General features: G+C 39.3%; 1 pseudogene; it reads right to left on the bottom strand.

Moving 5' to 3' along the window:
- Nucleotides 1-16409: 16409 nt before the first annotated feature.
- On the bottom strand, nucleotides 16410-16527 carry LOC127160355 (uncharacterized; annotated as a pseudogene).
- Between the last annotated feature and the right edge of the window lie 582 nt (nucleotides 16528-17109).

The raw sequence follows: 17109 nt of genomic DNA, 5'->3' as shown, positions 1-17109 counted from the left end.
ATGTACAGCATGTTCACCACAAACCCTACAGAGCTGTGACAGGTCATCTGTGTAAGAAAGTAATTGTTGAATTAATGGAGAAAATAGCTGTGCACTCCAAAGGCAAATAAATTAATAAAAACTTACCAGTCTGATTGAGGAGCCTTTTGGCTATTTCCATTCTTATGGTAAAAATGCCCTGTTCATCTGTTTCGAACATTGCAGGCTTATTAAAAAGCACACTTTCAGCTAGCTGTTAGGAGAAAAATGTGTTATTCACAATTTAAAAGGATATAGTGGAGAAATACAAAATATGCAGTTAAACTTACTCTGCACACCAAAGCCCCACATGATGTGCCATCCACCTGAATGGAATGCTTTATTGTGTCACATGTCCACCGTGAAACATTAACACCCCTCTGTCTCATAAAGGCTCTATAGATTAGATGCAAATCATTAAATTTATATGAATTCACCAATCAAAAAAAAAAAAAAAAAAAAAAAAAAAAAAAAAAAACACACCACACACACCACCAACAACAACAACACACAAAACACAACTTGCCTTATCTGCACTTACCTAGTTATATTTCTGCATTTTTCTAGATCCACTGGTTTTGCCCCAAATGGGTCCATGTAAATGGATCGCTTTTCCTTTGGATAAACCACCTTGACAATGCAAGACCACACATGTAAATAAGTAGATCTTAATAAGGAATAGTTAATCTTAGGATGCTCTGGAGAACTTACAATAAGTGTCCAGTGGTGGTTTACACACAAGGCTCCAATTAGCACATCATATTCCAGTGGACAGAGCTACAAGAAAGCAGATTGTTGTTAAGATATAGACCTTTACCCTTTATCAGTAAAGCAGGATAGAGTGCTTACCTTTCTCAGTCCTTTTTGACTACCTTGCCACATGGCAGCCACTTGGTACGAGTCTAAAACAAAACCTCTTTTGGAGCCTGAGGTGTACTGGCCTACCAAACTGGTGAGGTAGGCATTTATTATCTGAAAACAGTAGCACATTGGTAGTCATCTGTATGTATACTACTTATATACTAGTAATACAACCCATTTACTATTAAGAAACCAAAATAACCTACTTCACTTTCTAGCTCCTTCCCAGGTGCAAGATGATCCCTCAAATTGGAAGAAAAAATTTTGTAGGTCCCCATCTTGCTCCATAAAACCCCCTGTTTTTTCCCAGCCCAGATAGCCTCTACCACTACAAGAAAAGTAATTATACAATTCAATTGACTTTTAAAAGGTTAAAAAAAAAAAAAAAAAAAAAAACTTACATCTTTCTGATGCATCAGCTGGAGACTGTGTGGAACAAGAAGAAATACCTTTAATGTTATTTAGTGCAGTATTTCAGGGAAATATTTGCCATAGCATGTATTAGACTTACATAAGCGTGCTGCAGAGAGGTGCCTGTTGGTGTCTCTTCAGACTCAGGGCATGTAGGTGGGGGCTGAAGAAAGGTGCCTATTGGCATCTCTTCAGGCTCAACAGGGCATGCAGGTGGGGAATGGAGAGGGGTGTCTGTTGGTGTCTCTTCAGGCTCAACAGGGCATGCAGGTGGGGAATGGAGAGGGGTGTCTGTTGGTGTCTCTTCAGGCTCAACAGGGCATGCAGGTGGGGAATGGAGAGGGGTGTCTGTTGGTGTCTCTTCAGGCTCAACAGGGCATGCAGGTGGGGAATGGAGAGGGGTGTCTGTTCGTGCCTCTTCAGGCTCAACAGGGCATGCAGGTGGGGAATGGAGAGGGGTGTCTGTTGGTGTCTCTTCAGGCTCAACAGGGCATGTAGGAGGACAATGGACAGGAATTACCATGGTGGTGCTAGTTTTAGGCCATTTGTGTGGCAACCTCGGCTCTGGCTCAGTATAGCATGTAAGGTGGTCCACATTTACCTTCACCAAAGCCTTTCCTTTGGCAGAAACTAGGTCCACACTTTTACCTTGGATGTGAACTACTGTAAAAGGGCCCAGCATGGCACTTCCCATTTTGCCTCCCTTTCGCTGTTCTTCTCTAATGTTTTTGCGTAACACTTTGTCCCCAACTTCAAACCTGTCCTCCTGGCCCTGCAGAGCCTTCCTCTTCCTCACCTTTTCTCTAACCTTTTCTACATTCTCCAAGACCACCTTGTGCACTTTTGGCAGGTCTTGGAGGCCAGTAGTCAAGGTTTCCAATGCCACGGTTCTCTCCACCATTTCATCATTTACCTGAAAGATACAAAACACAGACATTTGAAATATTACTTTTATCAGCAGTTTAAGATTCATTAGATGTATCTGATATTTAAGAACCCACCTCATAGTTATCAGGAACTTCTGATGGGTATCTTGCTTCCCGACCAAACATGAGGTAGTAAGGAGAGAACTGGGTTGTGAGCTGCTTTTTGGTCCTAAGTGCAAATAATGTTGCCTTAAGGTGTGTGTCCCAGCTCTCAGCATTTGAACCCACCAACTTTGTTAGAACTCTGAAAGGTACATATTTTCATCCTTGTTACTATACAGTATGTGTTAAGGTAAAGTATCTGTATGCAGCTATAAGCAATCCAGGTCAGCATCATACCTTTGGATGGTTCCATTCATTTTCTCCACAAGGCCATTAGTTTGTGGGTGATATGGAGAGCACAAGCTCCTTTTAATGCCCAAACTCTCACAAAGGTCAAAATTAATCTGTGAAAATAATAAGTGGACAATATACTGAAAAATGAGAATAACTTTTTTTTTTTTAATTTTTACCAAAGTGCATTAGGTGACAAAGATATTACCTTATTAACAAACTTTTTGCCTTGGTCTGTCAAAATCCTTTTAGGAGCGCCAAATTTATAAAAAAAATCTAAAATGCAGTCAGAAACTTCATTTGCACTTTTTGATTTCTGTGGGTAGGCCTCTGTCCACTTAGTAAAATAATCAATCATAACACAAATGTATTGATTCCCCTGCTTGGTTGGAGTCAATTTCCCAACCAAATCCATTCCCACCAGTTCCAGAGGCTCTGTGATCTGGGGAAAAAAAAAAAATGGTTTGAAGGACAAAATGCATTTTACCAAATTTTAGAGCACTACTGTCATTTGATATACTCACCTCTATTGGGATGTAGGCCTTCTTTTCTTTCAATGTAGACCTTCTGGCCTGGCATTCAGGGCACTGGGCTATCTACAAAATTTATTGTTTTGTGTTAAGTACATTCTAGTGATTTAGTGATTTTTCTTTAAAATAATGAGCCACAAATAAGTAGGCAAGAATAAAACTCACCCATTTGCGGATGTCCTCTTCCATACCAGGCCAGTAGAATCTGGAACTGATGGCATCTCGAGTTTTTTCCATGCCACAATGACCCCCCTGATCACTGGCATGGAGGCTAACAAAAACATCATTTGCCTCCTCTGGTGAGGTGACCACTTTGGCAAAATGTTCACCTCGCCTACGCCTCCGACATATATAGTGAAGCAGGCCATCTGACGTAGAATAGACAAAGGCTAAGGTAGTTATTTGCTGTACTTGTGCCACTAAAATTGCAATTTTAAGCTTACCTTTCACTATATAGCTTTCAGCTCTTCTTTTAATGATGAACTACAAAAAGTTTGTTCCATGAAAAAATGAAATATCTACTCACAATCACCTCTGTCAATTCACTGATTAATTGTCTGGTAATATGGAGCATCTGTATAGACTTATGTGGACAGAATGAAACTGATAGCTTTTCAATTGCTAACATCCCTTTGTCCAATCTGTAGTCACATTTTCAAAACTCTAAACACAATTAGCACAACATCTCTCTGCTGTGACCATACCATTAACACAATACATGTTGTTTTCACACAATATTCAGTCAATTTTTAAAATTTCTAAAATGCTTAAATTTTCTTTTCACACAAGCTTACTTCATACCAAAATCATAGATCTTTCTTTTCTTTTTTTACAAATGCTTAAACACATCATGTCAAAATGAAGATCTTCCAGATGTTCCAAACCTTAAATACAGTATAAAGCTTCTACTTCTGCAACAACAGCAGCTCAAAAATATTGAAAAATATTTCTATATAAAATATTTTAACAACTAATATGCATTTTTAAGTAACAGATCAATGAAATATTTAGAAATAGCTGATTCCATTCTCATTTGGAGGAATAAACATGTGTTGAAGCTCTTTCCATTACATCAACATAAAAAGAGCTCTTTGAATTGGTTTTGTGGATGCAGAACAACACAAAGAATCAAGAAGAGAAAAAATAATGTCTGGGAGAGGGAGAGAAATAGTTGTAGGAGGTTGAGGAGTAGATGGATCAGAAAAGGGAAGAAGAAAAGGTAGGGTAGAGGAGTAAGAATGTGTGCTGGACTGTGCATTTTTATGTTTGTTTTTTTCCCCTTACACATGTGGAACCTACGAAAGCTTACGTCTGGCATGGAATATAAAGGGTACAGGGGAATTGTGATTTTTTTATCTCACAATTCTGATAAAGTGTAAATTGCAAGATGTAAACTTGGTATTCCAAGAATATACGTCCGAATTGTGAGATAAAAATGGTCACATTTATTGTATTTTCTTTTTTTTTTTCTGTGACAGAAACAAGCTTGCATAGTAACCAAAGGCCATGTATGTTGGAATTTCTGTTGATCAGTGGCATCAGCTATCATAGGGCACCATCCACAGCCAACCCCGACCCACTGGAAAGTAATTGCAATCAATGTTCCAATCGAATTTCTGCATAGAGAACCCTATCTTTTTCTATTGTACATTCTATAAAGTAATGATAACTCATTCCGTTTTAAATCAAAATCAAGTCACCTTTATTTATATACTGCCTTTAACAATACAGAATTGTGACAAGGCGGCTGTACAGTATTAAATAGGAAATAGTACATCAACAATGCAAAAGGCAACAGTAAACACTCAATTTTCAGGTAAAAGGTAGTTAATCAAATACAACAAAATAAAATACAATATTGTGTGAAGATAAAGTGAAGATAAAGTGTCCCCAAATAAGCAAGCCAGAGGCGACAGCAGCAAGGAACCAAAACTCCATCTGTGACAAATGGAAAAAAAAACCTTGGGAGAAACCAGGCTCAGTTTTAGATAGTATATTGCCAAGAAAGAACACATTCAACACCTTTAAAAAAAAATTTCTGACCAAATAAATAAATAAATAAATAAATACATACATACATACATATGTAAAATGAATCCAATTTGTGTACATTTTATTTAGTAGCACACAATTATTACATCAAATCGTTTAAAAATTTCAAATTCTTTAAGTTATTTACCCATTTAATTTTCATACTAAGAAGTTGCATGGGGAAAATATCCCACATGACATCTGTGTCGCTTTAGAATTACTCACAATTATTAGACATTTTAATGGCTTTATAAAATCTAATTCGACCACTTAAAGTGTAAAATGGTTACATTCTAAATGTTACATTCTAAAAGGCCAAGATTTGGTGTGTGGTTCTGGTGTTTGAGTGTCAGGTTTTAGAAACTGTGTGACAAGTAAAGATTTTGTGTGTAAGCAGTTGAAAAAAAACTGTAATACTTACTTAATAAAACTAAGAAAGATCTGTGTTTTCAAAACATCTAGTGACAAGTTAACACGTTTGCAAAGTAATATTTATAAGCAAAGATTTGACTGAAAAATTTTATTTAACGACTTTTTTTTTTTGCAACAGTACATCGTATTTATTCATTAAATGTTATTTTATGAATTTATTGCAACAGTAAAACGCAGAGGTCACAAGTCAACACAGACACTTTGAAATACTTAATGATTTTTTTTTACTTATTTTCAAATGATCAAACCGTCTGATCATTAAGCCTACCTATCGGCTGTTTGCGAATATATTCACAAGCAGAAAATCACGTTTATATTTCATGCTTTTAGAATTAATCGGCTTGTGAACACAAGTCACAAGGTAACACGTTTACAAAGTATAGTATTTGCATAGAGATTTTCTATAACAGAATAAAGTTTATATTTTACATATGTACCGTTACTAAAATACCAGCTAGTGAATGCAGATCACAAGTTAACACGTTTATAAAGTAATTTTTATAAGCAACATTTCAGCTTCAATAGTCTTACACGTTTGCATTTCATTCAATGAAATAAATCACGTCACGTTTCCACAGACAACACACACAACGTTATGTTACATCTATGAAACGAGACATCATCTAGTCTTTGACGAAAATGTACCATACTTTTACTATAGTAAATATAGGTTATCGATAGCGTTTGTAATTCAACCACAGTTGCCACAAATATTTTTTTTTTTGAGACTCCATGAAATGTTTTTACATCATAAACCATAAAATGTAAAGTACTTTTTACTACAATAAAACCATGGTTCATTTTTATAAACACAGGTCACAAGTTAACACAGGTCACAAGTTAACACGGGCACATCTCCTGGATTCAGCCAGCTGCATAATGTTGCACCAAAAATAACATCCTGACTTCAATCCAAAAATGAGCAGCATTGCCAACACTATCTCGTAGCTCAGTGCGTTAAGCACTGGCTTATCATAACACGGTAATTTTTTTAGCGAGTGTTCGAAACCCGTGCCAAACAGATTTTTTTTGTTTATTTTCCGAACTTCAGCCGTTGCGGCCGATTATACCATTCATTTGTGATCTTTACAAGAATGCCAAAATCATACAATGCGCAAGTCTGCGTTTATTAGACAGCTTAATATCACGTCAGTTTGTGCTTTCAGAATCGGCGAATCTGCTGCCGTCGCACATCACATCTGGAGCGGTGGACCTGAACCAGGAAGTTGGTCACCAGATAACACGGTCACCAGTTAAACCGTAACACCGGTAAGCCGGTTCCATATAAGGAAAATACTAAACATACTTCCCGCTTAGATGACGCAACGTCACGTGACGACGGAGCGCAAACGGGATCACGCGAGAATGAAGTTCGGGGTCAAACACAGACAAACAAAAGGGAGATAACAGTGCACAGGGGAAAGCAATAAACATAATAGATAACGCCTTCTTATTGGCAAACAATGCTATAAATAAACTTACCCTTATGTGGCTACGCTACACACCTTCATGAAATCTCTTTTACATATTATAAAATCTATTCTGCTTGCACACTTTTAACTACTTGTTGCCTTGAAAATTCTCTGATCCCTTTGTTTCTTTCTCTCCATATATCCACCACTTCATTTTCTTCCATTATACAGTTTAATTCCTTTCGCCCCTTTTCCAATTTGAAAACCATGCCCTCTGCAATATCCATCTTACAAAACAGTATTAAAATCACCAAATATTAATATTGCTACTCCTCTCCCTTTTCTCCCATCTTCATGATTACATATAACATTCCCTTTCCATTTCTTTTTAAAATCATTCATTACTTCATCTCTCCAATTTGTCTCTTGAATCATTAAAACATTTGCCCTCCTACAGCATTCTTTCAGTCTGTCAAATTTTCCATGATCTAATAACCTACAAACATTAATATCTGCAATGCACAAGAACATAATACATAAAGCAATCCATATTATTTTCCTCATTCTGTTTCATCATTAGTTCCGTATAACATCCCAGATCTGTTTTGGTTATATTCACCTATATTTATTTCTTTTTCTTTTATTTTCATTTTCATTAAATGTCTTCTTTTAGCTTTTTCAAGGTTAGGTTTTACCTTTAACAGTCGTCTGGTATTCCCAGACCGTCTCCCATCAAGCAGTAATTAGCTTCCGATCTGATCTCGGAAGCTGATTAGCTTCCGAGATCAGACGAGATCAGGTGTGCTCAGGGTGGTATGTGTCACGTTTGCCAAGGGAAGAGACCAGAAACAGCAGTAAGCAGTAAAACTGTGATGTTTATTGACAATAGTGAAAACACAGGTTGCAAGGCGTAATGGTGGTTCAAATAGCTTATCTGACTGTCCTTGGAAAGTTGGGTTGTAAGCAGACTGAGAAGGGGGGGGCTCAGCTTCAGCTTCAGCAGGAGGGTCTGTGGCAGAGGGAGAAAATGGTTTTAATAAGGAGACGTGAAAGGTGGGGTGGATGCGATACCTGGGTGGGAGCTGAAGCTGGAATGTCACTTCGTTGATCTGCCGCAGGATGCGAAATGGAACAATGTAGCGAGGACTCAGCTTGCAGCAGGGCAAACGCAGTCACAGGTCACGAGTGGAGAGCCAGACTAAATCCTCAGGTTGGTAGATGGGTGCTGCTCTCCTCCTGGCATCAGCGAAGATCTTATGTCTGCGAACTGCCCGCTGAAGATGATGGTGTGCTGAGTCCCACACTCTCTCGCTCTCTCGGAACCAGTGGTCTACAGCTGGAACATTTGAGGGTTCCTCCGTCCAGGGGAACAGCGGAGGCTGGTAACCGAGTACGCACTGAAACGGTGTTAGTCCTGTAGAGTCTTGACACAGGGAGTTCTGTGCGTACTCGGCCCACGGGAGGAACCTGCTCCAGCTGTGTTGGTCGTCCTGGCAGTATGCCCGAAGGTAACGACCAAGCTCCTGGATCTTCCTCTCAGTCTGGCCATTAGTCTGTGGGTGGTAACCAGAAGAAAGGTTAACAGATATACCGAGCAGCTTGAAAAATGCTTTCCAGACGTGGGAGATGAATTGAGGACCCCGGTCCGATACGATCTCTTCAGGGAGACCAAAATGTCGGAAGACTTGGTGGAACAGTTGTTCAGCTGTCTCCATGGCTGTGGGCAGGTTCTTCAAACGAACCAACTTACAAGATTTAGAGGAACGATCCACAATAACCAAAACACAGGTGTTACCTTCGGAGATGGGTAAGTCCGTGATGAAGTCAATTCCGAGATGGGACCAGGGCCTCTGTGGGATGAGTAGTGGAACCAGCTTTCTTGTAGGAAGTTGACGGGGTGAGTTAGACTTGGCACAGACTGAGCAGTTTTGGACGTACCTCATGGTGTCACGGCGCATACTGGGCCACCAGCAACTCAGGAGAGTTGTGAGCTGTGCCCAGAAGAAGTTAACACGTTTGCAAAGTAATATTTATAAGCAAAGATTTGACTGAAAAATTTTATTTAACGACTTTTTTTTTTTTTTGCAACAGTACATCGTATTTATTCATTAAATGTTATTTTATGAATTTATTGCAACAGTAAAACGCAGAGGTCACAAGTCAACACAGACACTTTGAAATACTTAATGATTTTTTTTTACTTATTTTCAAATGATCAAACCGTCTGATCATTAAGCCTACCTATCGGCTGTTTGCGAATATATTCACAAGCAGAAAATCACGTTTATATTTCATGCTTTTAGAATTAATCGGCTTGTGAACACAAGTCACAAGGTAACACGTTTACAAAGTATAGTATTTGCATAGAGATTTTCTATAACAGAATAAAGTTTATATTTTACATATGTACCGTTACTAAAATACCAGCTAGTGAATGCAGATCACAAGTTAACACGTTTATAAAGTAATTTTTATAAGCAACATTTCAGCTTCAATAGTCTTACACGTTTGCATTTCATTCAATGAAATAAATCACGTCACGTTTCCACAGACAACACACACAACGTTATGTTACATCTATGAAACGAGACATCATCTAGTCTTTGACGAAAATGTACCATACTTTTACTATAGTAAATATAGGTTATCGATAGCGTTTGTAATTCAACCACAGTTGCCACAAATATTTTTTTTTGAGACTCCATGAAATGTTTTTACATCATAAACCATAAAATGTAAAGTACTTTTTACTACAATAAAACCATGGTTCATTTTTATAAACACAGGTCACAAGTTAACACAGGTCACAAGTTAACACGGGCACATCTCCTGGATTCAGCCAGCTGCATAATGTTGCACCAAAAATAACATCCTGACTTCAATCCAAAAATGAGCAGCATTGCCAACACTATCTCGTAGCTCAGTGCGTTAAGCACTGGCTTATCATAACACGGTAATTTTTTTAGCGAGTGTTCGAAACCCGTGCCAAACAGATTTTTTTTGTTTATTTTCCGAACTTCAGCCGTTGCGGCCGATTATACCATTCATTTGTGATCTTTACAAGAATGCCAAAATCATACAATGCGCAAGTCTGCGTTTATTAGACAGCTTAATATCACGTCAGTTTGTGCTTTCAGAATCGGCGAATCTGCTGCCGTCGCACATCACATCTGGAGCGGTGGACCTGAACCAGGAAGTTGGTCACCAGATAACACGGTCACCAGTTAAACCGTAACACCGGTAAGCCGGTTCCATATAAGGAAAATACTAAACATACTTCCCGCTTAGATGACGCAACGTCACGTGACGACGGAGCGCAAACGGGATCACGCGAGAATGAAGTTCGGGGTCAAACACAGACAAACAAAAGGGAGATAACAGTGCACAGGGGAAAGCAATAAACATAATAGATAACGCCTTCTTATTGGCAAACAATGCTATAAATAAACTTACCCTTATGTGGCTACGCTACACACCTTCATGAAATCTCTTTTACATATTATAAAATCTATTCTGCTTGCACACTTTTAACTACTTGTTGCCTTGAAAATTCTCTGATCCCTTTGTTTCTTTCTCTCCATATATCCACCACTTCATTTTCTTCCATTATACAGTTTAATTCCTTTCGCCCCTTTTCCGATTTGAAAACCATGCCCTCTGCAATATCCATCTTACAAAACAGTATTAAAATCACCAAATATTAATATTGCTACTCCTCTCCCTTTTCTCCCATCTTCATGATTACATATAACATTCCCTTTCCATTTCTTTTTAAAATCATTCATTACTTCATCTCTCCAATTTGTCTCTTGAATCATTAAAACATTTGCCCTCCTACAACATTCTTTCAGTCTGTCAAATTTTCCATGATCTAATAACCTACGAACATTAATATCTGCAATGCACAAGAACATAATACATAAAGCAATCCATATTATTTTCCTCATTCTGTTTCATCATTAGTTCCGTATAACATCCCAGATCTGTTTTGGTTATATTCACCTATATTTATTTCTTTTTCTTTTATTTTCATTTTCATTAAATGTCTTCTTTTAGCTTTTTCAAGGTTAGGTTTTACCTTTAACAGTCGTCTGGTATTCCCAGACCGTCTCCCATCCAAGCACTAATTAGCTTCCGATCTGATCTCGGAAGCTGATTAGCTTCCGAGATCAGACGAGATCAGGTGTGCTCAGGGTGGTATGTGTCACGTTTGCCAAGGGAAGAGACCAGAAACAGCAGTAAGCAGTAAAACTGTGATGTTTATTGACAATAGTGAAAACACAGGTTGCAAGGCGTAATGGTGGTTCAAATAGCTTATCTGACTGTCCTTGGAAAGTTGGGTTGTAAGCAGACTGAGAAGGGGGGGGCTCAGCTTCAGCTTCAGCAGGAGGGTCTGTGGCAGAGGGAGAAAATGGTTTTAATAAGGAGACGTGAAAGGTGGGGTGGATGCGATACCTGGGTGGGAGCTGAAGCTGGAATGTCACTTCGTTGATCTGCCGCAGGATGCGAAATGGAACAATGTAGCGAGGACTCAGCTTGCAGCAGGGCAAACGCAGTCACAGGTCACGAGTGGAGAGCCAGACTAAATCCTCAGGTTGGTAGATGGGTGCTGCTCTCCTCCTGGCATCAGCGAAGATCTTATGTCTGCGAACTGCCCGCTGAAGATGATGGTGTGCTGAGTCCCACACTCTCTCGCTCTCTCGGAACCAGTGGTCTACAGCTGGAACATTTGAGGGTTCCTCCGTCCAGGGGAACAGCGGAGGCTGGTAACCGAGTACGCACTGAAACGGTGTTAGTCCTGTAGAGTCTTGACACAGGGAGTTCTGTGCGTACTCGGCCCACGGGAGGAACCTGCTCCAGCTGTGTTGGTCGTCCTGGCAGTATGCCCGAAGGTAACGACCAAGCTCCTGGATCTTCCTCTCAGTCTGGCCATTAGTCTGTGGGTGGTAACCAGAAGAAAGGTTAACAGATATACCGAGCAGCTTGAAAAATGCTTTCCAGACGTGGGAGATGAATTGAGGACCCCGGTCCGATACGATCTCTTCAGGGAGACCAAAATGTCGGAAGACTTGGTGGAACAGTTGTTCAGCTGTCTCCATGGCTGTGGGCAGGTTCTTCAAACGAACCAACTTACAAGATTTAGAGGAACGATCCACAATAACCAAAACACAGGTGTTACCTTCGGAGATGGGTAAGTCCGTGATGAAGTCAATTCCGAGATGGGACCAGGGCCTCTGTGGGATGAGTAGTGGAACCAGCTTTCTTGTAGGAAGTTGACGGGGTGAGTTAGACTTGGCACAGACTGAGCAGTTTTGGACGTACCTCATGGTGTCACGGCGCATACTGGGCCACCAGCAACTCAGGAGAGTTGTGAGCTGTGCCCAGAAGGGATTGACGTTGGGAGCAGGGTACATAGATTCTTCCCTCTGGGCATTCCGGCGGAGCTGGCTTCTGGAGGGTTTCTTGTTGGATCTCCCGGTCCAGGTCCCATACAATGGGGCTAACGATCAGGTTGGAGGGAATTATGGGTTCCGGTTCGGTGGGAGCTTCTGGAGAGAACAACACCTCGTTCAAAAACGTTTGGAAGACAGAGGGACTGATGGATAATCCGTACGGCATTACCCGATATTCGTAGTGCCCAGTAGGTGTAATGAAGGCCGTCTTCCACTCGTCCCCCGCACGAATACGAACAAGGTTGTAAGCACTCCGCACGTCCAGCTTCGTGAAGACTTGGGCTCCACAAAGCTCTTCGAGGGCGGCAGGCACCAGGGGTAGAGGATAGGGCTGTTGAACAATCTGCGAGTTAAGCTGGCGATAATCAATGCAAGGCCGAAGACCTCCATCCTTCTTGCCCACGAAGAAGAAGCTTGAAGCGGCCGGCAAGGGGAATGGCTGGATGAATCCTTGTTTCAGAACTTCCGTTATATGCTCCTCCATCGCCTGGGGCTCCGGGATGGACAGAATGCTTTCCACATGGAACAGTCCAACTTGAAGTGTGATGAAGGGTAATGAGTGACGAATCTTCCCACGTCCGAGTGGTTTTCCCTGGATGGTTTTGACGGCATACTCTTGAAAATGGCGTTGACGTGAAAGTTGCAGTTGACTTAGGCATTCTTGTGAGATGAAGTTACCAGATGACCCTGAGTCAACCAGAGCAGCAACAGACAACGAGCGTTCAGCAGTATGAAGAACTACGGGTAATAAGGTGAGCTGAGCTGGTTCAATATTAGATGTAACAGTACTCACCACTGGACGTGGGGGTCGAACTGGGCAGTTGCGGATGAGATGACCTTGCTGACCACAGTAACCAAAACACAGGTGTTACCTTCGGAGATGGGTAAGTCCGTGATGAAGTCAATTCCGAGATGGGACCAGGGCCTCTGTGGGATGAGTAGTGGAACCAGCTTTCTTGTAGGAAGTTGACGGGGTGAGTTAGACTTGGCACAGACTGAGCAGTTTTGGACGTACCTCATGGTGTCACGGTGGGCCACCAGTAACTCAGGAGAGTCGTGAGCTATAAACATAATCCAAGCGTAATACGCCGGTTCCGTTCAGTGCGGGAAAGGCACATAGAATCCACTTGCATTGGTTCTGGTACTGGGGAAGAAGCAGCCACTGAAGCGGACTGAGGAGCGGTTACAGGAGGCTGGCAGTCGGCTAGTCGCTGGGAAACATGGGTGGTACATTGTAGAAATGCCTCCAACCCGATGGAATCGTCATACAATGCCATGGTGGCACCCATGTCAGCGTTGAGACCTTGACGATAGGTGCAGAGGAGTGCGATCTCATTCCGGCGACTAGCCGCCAGTGTGCGGAAATGGACTGTGTAATCATTCACCAAAAAAGTCCCTTGTTGCAGGCGGAACAGCTGATCGGAGGTGGTTAGTGTGTCTGTAGCGGTACAAAAAACTTCAGAAAAATGTTCAGTAAATTGTTCAAACGAATTAATTATGAGATTACGGGCGTTCCATATGGCTTTTGCGACTTGCATCTAGTTCAATTCCCATTTTACGTAGTCTCATTTTCGTGTATATTACATTGTGTCTTAAAAGAAAATTAAAATTTCTATCACTGGATCCATATAACTTATTCTTAAATTCTCCCAAGTATTTTTAGATTCCGTCACTGGAAATAATCTATTTGCTATCGGTTTAACAAAAACCTTTTTTCTAAAAAATTGTAAATCATTTTTAAAGAACATGATTGAATAGACACTTCTTTCACCCTTTAATTTAAAATTACTTCAACCTTTCCCACTCCTTCCTCCATTTTTTCTATTCTTTCTATCCATTCATTAGGAATTGCTTTTTTTATTTTGTCAAATTGTTGCTTAACTATACTCTTATCTGCCTCTTCTCCAATTTCTTCTATTTCATCTACTATGCCTTGCAATGGTATAAAACCTTCTTTAACCTCATAAAAAACATCTTTAACTTTATTCCTGCTTTAATCCATTGCTTAAAATATATTTCTTTATTTTCATATACAGTATTCGAATTTAAAAATAATAGTTGATTCAAAAGCTCCTCCCTCCCCTTTGGTTTATACACAACTATCAATAAAAATTATTTCCACGCTCTTAAAACTTCTTTATATAATTCTGGTATATTATTTAACATATTTTCTTTCAGTTTCATCCATATAATGTCATTTCCCATATTAAAGCCATCCCACCTATTTAAAAAATATTTCATACCATCCTTCCATTCTTGTCTATTTTCTTTATTCAGAAATTTCTTCATAATTTTAACCTTCAAACTGTTCATTCTTATATCTGGATCTAACAAACCTAAACCTCCCTCCTCAATTGGTCCTATTATTGTATCATAAGCTAATTTTGCTGGTTTTCCCTCCCATATAAAATTAAAAATACATATTTTTAATCTCTTATAAACCCACATCGGCAATGAAGTGACCTCTAATGCATACCACATTTTTTAAGCATCAAAGCATTTACAATCAAAATCTTCCCTCTTAATTTCAACATTCTTTGTCTCTAAAAGGTCAATCTTTTCTTCATGCCACCTGTAATCTCATCCCATATTAAATCTCTAGTTTTTTTTTCATCTTTCCCAATTCTAATACCCCAAATTTTCATATTTTCAGTTTCTTCTTTAAAACTAAAATTATCTGGTAAAGGCTTTGCTGTTCCTATTCTCATCATGACAGTCTTATCTATGTATATTTCTGCTCCTGAACCCTTACAATATTTTTGTATTTCATAAAACTGCTAGGGGGAGCTTCAAACATTAAAGCTTCAAACATTTGGTGTAAAAACAACATAAAATGCATCCAACATATTTTCACATTTAAAATACACATAAAGACTTTCCATGTAAGCTTCTGTTTTCCTTTTAAACACAGTCCAAACATCCAACACAATTTTTTCTTTTTTAGCCACTGTTCTTCTCTCCCATATTGCACTTTTCATTAACATTACCCACAGATTTATACAATTTTTATTTTGGCACTTCTTTTCCCAACCAAACATCACCACTCTGTTCCATTCCATTCCATTTTCATCCCACTCCACAGTTAAATCTTTAATCACACATTTACATTTCCTTAAGAACCCCTCCAATTCTTTACAATATAAAAACATCTGTAAAAACCCCTCTTTCTTTTCTTGACACACTTTACACATAGCATTTTGTTCTATACCAATTTTATTTAAAATAGACTCAGTAAAAACCACTTTATGTCTTATAAAATACTCCAAACATTCCAATTTTGTTTCAGCATATCTTCCCCTTAAATTTGTCCATATACACTCTTTTTTTTTAATCTTTGAATTTTTCCACCCAGTACTTATTAACAATCGGCTCTTTAAAAACATCATCTCTAAACACACAATAAAAAGTTTTTACAGTTCTTTAAAATCACACAAATTTTCCCCCAGTTTCACATAAATATTTCTCTCCTTTGGTTCTTCTTCCATGCACTGTATTCTTTTAATCCACTCTTTTGGTATTGCGTTCTCGATGGCTTTGTATTTGTTGTTATTTCTTGTTTACCATATTCTTCTTTTGCCATTTCCATTGTGTCCACAATATATTGTGTCGGTAAAAACCCCTCTTTAAACTCATACAAAACATCTCTCACTCTCATTTTCCCCACTTCCATCCATTTTTAAAAACATTTCTTTCCCTTGTTTTTAAAAATTTTGTTATTTAAGAACAGAGGTTGATTTAAAATGCTCTCTCTTCCATGCGGATCCCACTCGATTTTCGTTAAAAATTTTTCAGGCACTAAAAATTTCTCTATAAAACTCAGGTAATCCTTCCATCATCCAAATTTTCGTTTTCATCCATAGAATTCCATCCCCCATACTAAAATCCCCTCATTTGTTTAAATGACGTGCTCAGGGTGGTATGGCCGTGAGCAAGTGTTACCGCAAAGTGTGGGCTTTTTAAAGGTCAGCCAGTATATTAGATGAGTAGTGAAGAAAAACCAAAAGCTTACAGCACCTGGTATTCCCAGGCGGTCTCCCATCCAAGTACCAACCAGGCCGACCTGGCTTAGCTTCCGAGATCAGACGAGATCGGGCGCGCTCAGGGTGGTATGGCCGTAAGCGAGGGCTGCTGCAAAATGTGGGCTATTTAAAGGTCAGCCAGTGTATCAAATCAGTAGTGAAGAAAAGCCAAAAGCTTACAGCACCTGGTATTTAATTCAGTTAATCAGAGTCCTCTTCAGACATTTCTACATTTCTGTCTTCTTTTCTTTTCTCTTCCTCCCTTTTTTTTCTTCTTTTCTTTAAGTGCATCTCTCCTTATTTTTTGTCTTTTCAGTACTGCTTCAATGTCCATTTCAATTTTGTTTTTCATTTTACAAACTCTTTTCAAACCCATGCCAGTTTTACTTACCCCATGTGTACCTTTCTTGACCATTCCTTCTTTCTTTTCAGCCTCTTCTTCTTTTTCCTCAACATTTTCCATTGCTTGCGTTGTTCTGTTCTTTGATCTTGTTTCATCTATAGTTTCCTCCAGCATCATTAACTCCTCTTCTTCTTCAATATCATTTGTCTCTTCCTGTAACTGTATTCCATTCAAATCCTCTCTTATATCCACCAGTTCTACTTCAATTTCTTTTCCACAAGATTTTGTTATCATTAGAATTTGTTCCTTCTTATTTTCGTCTTCTAACTCTGCATCCACA

Source organism: Labeo rohita, unplaced genomic scaffold (assembly GCF_022985175.1).
Source record: "Labeo rohita strain BAU-BD-2019 unplaced genomic scaffold, IGBB_LRoh.1.0 scaffold_335, whole genome shotgun sequence".
Lineage (NCBI taxonomy): Eukaryota > Metazoa > Chordata > Actinopteri > Cypriniformes > Cyprinidae > Labeo > Labeo rohita.
Note: the sequence above shows the minus strand (reverse complement) of the source record. Positions and strands in the feature narration are given on the sequence as shown.